This window comes from Rhineura floridana, chromosome 11 (genome assembly GCF_030035675.1).
Source record: "Rhineura floridana isolate rRhiFlo1 chromosome 11, rRhiFlo1.hap2, whole genome shotgun sequence".
NCBI classification, from domain to species: domain Eukaryota; kingdom Metazoa; phylum Chordata; class Lepidosauria; order Squamata; family Rhineuridae; genus Rhineura; species Rhineura floridana.
In genome coordinates, this window is record NC_084490.1 from 72,727,899 (window position 1) to 72,733,898 (window position 6,000).

Here is a 6,000-nt window from a genome sequence, read left to right on the forward strand (position 1 = left end):
CTTTAAAGGTTGTGGAGGGGGGAGGGAGAATTCCACCTTGTGGTTTTTCCCATTACAGAGTTGCAAGAACACCTGCATGTGACTGACCTTCTCTTCTCCTAAAGATACAGGATCACTCTCAGGCCATGGACCTGGCAACCCTAATATGCTGGTTTGACTCAGATTGCATCAGGGATCCATGATGCAGTTAGGGGAAACAGAGGCACGGTACAAAAACAGTACATAAATGGTTGCTATATGCACTAAGCACTGTGTGTGGGGGGAGGGTGGGAAGAAGCCTTTGGTCCTTACCTGAAATTAATTTCTCCTGGACAATAGTCCATCAGGTAGTCTGAACTGAAACTGCTGTTTTAAATGAACAGAAAGGATTAACAGAAGGCAAGAAAGCCTTCTTTCCACTTAATTAAGGAATATAGAAAAAAAGCATCTACATGTCTTTTAATTCTATTGACCACATCCTCAAAACCATCCAGAAGGACTACCTGTCAAAGGAAGGAATAAAATCAAATAAGCTTACATTTAAAGCATATGTTTCTTTTGCTACTGAACTGCCTATCTGCAGGCAGAGAATATCATATCATATACTCTCAGTACGTATCTACCTACCTGTGTAAATCTTAGCCAAATTAGACAAACTGTACAGAGAAGTAAGTCCTACCAGAGGCTAATTTGTTTAAAACTGTTATAAGCTGCCCAGGGACCTGCTCGTGAAGGGTGGGTATTAACTGAACAACCACCGCATTCCAGGAGTTCCTTTAGCTAATAAGCTAAAACTCTGGTGAAAAGAACAGCAATCGGGCCATTGAAATAGATAAGGCTGAAGCCTCATGAAACTTAAAAAGAGAAATTCATCTTAATTTATTTTCTCTTATTTATTTATGTTCACCCAGCAGGGTAACTATAAGGCCATCCTCTAGGGAACCCTTCAAATTCAAGTACCCATAAGGAAAATCTCATTATTTCCCCATTCAGTCATTAAGGACTGCAGCTGTTCAAAAGAGCAAACTGGGGCTTTCTGCTGCTAATGCTGGAAATACTTCAGAATAAAAATACCGCAGGGCCATCTCCTAGAAATAACCTTTACATCCTCATGAAGTTCATGAGGAAATTCATATGCATTGATTTCACTGTGGCCCTCTAGAGGAGCCATCAGGTTCTTCTGCTGTTGCCCACAGACACGTCCTTCTGGCAGTTTAGGCCTTGGAGGAAAGTCAGATCTCTAAGAACAATTGAACCTAACATTCTAGTGCCTTCAGTAAAAAAAAAGGTGGGAAATCACTATCCCATATCGCTGCTCAAAGGACGATACCCTTGTCTATTCTGACGGGAAAAAGCCTAATTCTCTCCACTGTTCTGCCCAAAAACAGTTTATTAGAGACCATTTTTTGCTTCTTTCTACTTCCAGAACTATCGCTCCAAATCACATTATACTCCAACGATCCAACGCTATACTGAACTGAAAGGCTGCCCAGAATGGGACATAATGGAAACACATTATAATAGCCTGGAGTAACAGCTTTTTGCCCTTTGAGAGGCTGACTCCCGCAGCTGATTATTAATAGGAAAGAGTGGACACCCAGTCAACCTGGGGGCCGTGCAGTAATCCAGAGGGGCTGCAAACAGTAAAGAAATTGGGGGGGGGTTAAGTTTTAATTCCCTGGATACTGTCTGCTGTAGACAACACCTCCCCCTTGCTCCAAGCAAGAGGGGAGGTCTTTTGCTGAAGCACCACAACATCTTTCAGGTGCACCGAGGGCCAGCATCTGCCTATAAAATGTTGGAAGTGGGGCAAGAGCAACTCCTATTTTCTTCTGTTGTTTATGCTCCAGAAGGGAGATAGAATTAGGGTCCTCCAGATGGATAGGCTTGATTACCTTTACCTGTGATGCTCTGACTGACCTTCTTCCGGCTGTTAGACTGATACGTCTTTAGGGAAGCTTACCTGCCCCTCCTCCTTCCGCCCTCTCTTCTCCAACTGTCCGGGAGAGAGGAGACACCTTTGTCTCTCTCCTAGCCATGAAGGCAATTCCCACGCCTGGGTATTGCACCTCCAACTTAGCTAATTAGTTAGAACTAGGTATGCCTTTCTATCTACTATGTATTTCTATAAATAAAGTAGCTTTTCTTATTTTACAGCCACAAGAGTGGCTGTATACTATAGCCAGCATGGATTTTTCACATTCCACAATGTTAAATTGAAAATACCCCCATGCCATTCTGATGCTTCCCAGAAGCTCATTTTTTTTAAAAAAAAACTAACAAAACTTACAGTCCTGAACTCAGAAACGCTTGCTTAACAACTCTGTAAATTTTCATGGCGATACACAAAACAGTCAGAGAGAATCAAGAGTTCAAAGTCTAAAAAGAGAGAAAAAAACTCCAGAGCCCTTTTGGACATTTTCCTCTCAGAGTTCTCATAATCTGTTGAAATTCATTAAAAATCAACCATATTCACAGAGTATCTATAATCCTATTACTGACCTTGCCTCATACTCTGACCTTCATCTGTTGCAGTTTAAAAGTTGAAAAAATGCCTAGATGATTTTTAATTAATTTAAGAAATTTTGGCTGGAACCGTATGATAAGCCCAGGCATGCTCAGTAAGAACCAACTGTCAAGAGTTCTAAAAGCCAGACTCCCGGCTGCTGGGCTTGGCTAATCAGGGGGCCACACCCACACCAGACTTTGATTTCACTTGAGACAGTCATGGCTTCCCTCAGAGAATCCTGGGAAGTGTAGTTTGTGAAGGGTGCTGAGAGGAGAGTCCTAGTCCCCTGACAGAGCTCCAGTGGCCAGACTGGTTTAACAGTCAGCTGCTCTGATTGAAGGTCTGTGAGGGGAACAGGGCGTCTCCTAGCAACTCTCATCACTCTTCACTAACTACACTTCCCAGGACTCTTTGAGAGAAGCCATGACTGTCCAAAGTGAAATAAAGGCCTGGTGTGGATGTGGCCACAGACAGCTTTGGTTTAAATGCAGATGGGAGGCTACATGTACCGACTGTAGAATAAAAAGGTGGGGGAAACCCTGAAAAGCAGTGATATTGTTCATAATGTTTTCCTTTTGGAAAGGAAAGGGGCTTCCCCTCTGCCCAGTGCCCACCCATCCAATCTCCCCTCCTCCTCCCCTCCCTGTCCCCCCCCCGGGTCAGTGTTGGACTACGACCTGGGAGACCAGGGTTCAAATCCCCACATGAAGCTCACTGGGTGACCTTGGGCCAGTCACTGCCTCACAGCCTCAGAGGAAGGCAATGGTAAAACCACCTCTGAATACCGCTTACTATGGCCCTGTTCACACGTTGGTCAACAAGTGTAGAGTCCGTGTACCTGGCTACACAAGTAGTTGGGCTGTACACTCGTAGTTATTCACATGTAACATTCAACGAGTGCACAGTCTATGTACCTAGGTACACAAGTAGCTGGGCTGTACACTCATAGAGTTATTCACATGTAATGTTCAACGAGTGTACAGTCTCCGTTATACACACATTTGCTGCCAGGGAAAGAAAATGGCTTCAATTACATTTATTAAATGCGCCATTGAAGCAATTCCCTTTTACTGGCAACAAGGCAAGGCATGCTGGGTCTGTTATACTTCCTGAAACGTTTCCCGTCAAGAGGTACATTCAATAGAAAGAGTTTTGGCAGAAATGGGAATGTAGTTTTACTCTTCATTTTTCCTGCAGATTCTTAAGTTTTTAAAATCAAAACCCCAACTTTTAAAAAGAAAATACCAGCCTGTAACTATCATAATTATAGCTATTAAAATATTGCATTTTTCATTGCCTGTTATTAGAGTATGTATGGTTTTTGATGTAGGCTTTCATGGAACAATCCTATACATGTCTATACAGTTCTATAGAGATCAATAGGACTTACTCATAGATAAATCTGTGAAAGTGCAGATCTAAATATATTGAATATTTATATATGAAAATATTTTGAGGAGGGGGCTGCAACAAAAACAAGCTGCTTAAAAGAGTATGAACTGAAACAGTTCTTCCAACATAGTACACCCGATTCTTTCTTGAGGACATCATGCGTTTTAATATACAAAACTACACTCAAAGTATAAATGTGGGGAAAATTATTTATCAATTGGGCTTTCCAGCCTGCTGCTCCCACTAACATACTCTGTCCCCTGGAAAGCCTTTCCTGGTATTTGGAAAGCTCTGCGCTGTGGATGTTATGGTTTTTCATGGTTATAGGTTTTCCTAGAACAAAGCCTCGGGCTGTCCCAGGGAGAAAAACTAATTGCTCATGATCAGCTGCACGTGGACAGCATGCAGGAAGAATCAACACATGAACAAATGGCATCTTTTTTCAGGGTACCAGTACACGTGGTGATTTTTCAAATCACCATGTGTAGACTCTTTCTCAAGAGCAGCTGTACTCAGGTACAGGGGGCTTCTACCTGGGTACAGAGTAACGTGTGAATACCTCCAAAGAAAACCCTATTCATAGGGTCACCATAAGTCGGGATCGACTTGAAGGCAGTCCATCTCCATTTTCAAACATGATTGCACATTAAATTTATACCCTGCCTTATGGCCAAAAGGCCCTCAAGGCGGCTTACAAAAACACAAATATAACAACACATCATAATACATTAATACAATAATGCAATTCTCAAAATTAAATAACAAATAACATTATTAAATTAAAATAAAAGAAAAAAACCATTTAAACGTGTCACGATAAGAGAACCGCATTCAGCCAGGTTTTTCATACTAGATATGCTCTGCTCCGGAGGTAAGACAATCTCAATTTGAAAGGACACAAATTGGCTCTTCAGCTCTTTCAAGACCTGATCTTCGTGACTCCCCAAAACGCCGTCCTCCATTTTGTAACTTAGAGACAAGAGACCATACATTTTCCTCCTCACACAGTATGAAGTACCTGCTTTGCCAGCCTTGGATGAGGTTGGTGTATTTGCTCAGAGAGCCCTTGAGCACCGTCTCCGTCTTCCTGCCTTCCGCCAGTCCCCCTCCCATGCCACCAGTGCTCCCTCCCAGACTGGCTGCAGCTGAACCGGGGCTGCTGCTGCTCCCGCCACCTCCATCAGGCCTCCCAGTTGGTGCAGCCGCTGCTCCTTGCCGACCCGGGAGCCCCCGACTGGTGGAGGAGCAAGAAGAGCCTGCCAAGGTGGGGCAGCTGCTACTCCGGCTGCTGCTGTTACTGCTGCCACCGCCGCCGCCACAGGTTGACACAGGTTTCCATACTTTAAGATCCTCTTTGGAGGCCCTACTCCAGGAACCCACACTAAATAAAGTGAGCCCATTTAACTAAAAAAGTATGCAACTGATCAAACCCACCCTCCCTTCTCCTCCTGTCTCCTTCCCCTTGCCCCTTCCTTCCCCTCCAATTCCCTCCTTTTCCCTCCTCTCCCCCTCCCCATGGTCAGTTTTATCTATCTGAAGCATGATTGCACGAGAGTAAGTACCATTGAACTCAATAAGCATGCAAATGATGAAACCTGCCCTCCCCTGCCCCTTCCTTTGCCCCTCCCCCTCCAATTCCTTCCTTCTCCGCCCCCTCCTTCTGCTCCCCTCCCCTCCCTTTGCTCTCCTCTCCCCTCCCTCTGCTCCTCCCCCGTGGTCAGTTTTACCCATCCTAACCATGATTACATAGGAGTAAATCCCATTGAACTCAATAAGCATGCAAATGATCAGAACTGGCTTTCCCCTCCTTCCCCCTCTTCCTTCTTCCTCCTTCCCTGCCCACTCCAGCCATCCCTCCCTCTCCCCCACCATATGCTCAGAGGCACGTTACCAAATTCTTCCAAGCTACACAGCAAGTGGATTGGACTGTGAAAGACCAACCCAAATGGTGTTTGCATTTTGACCAATTTGTAGGGCAGTCCAATATCTCAGAGAGGAGGTCAAGTCTCCTGCTTCCCTGGTGCATTCACTATAGCTGCCCAATTTCCCTGCTTTTTAGATTTGATAGAAATATCTGTGGGCTATAGGTACGTTCTTAAACTGCAAGGTTTTTTGCCTAT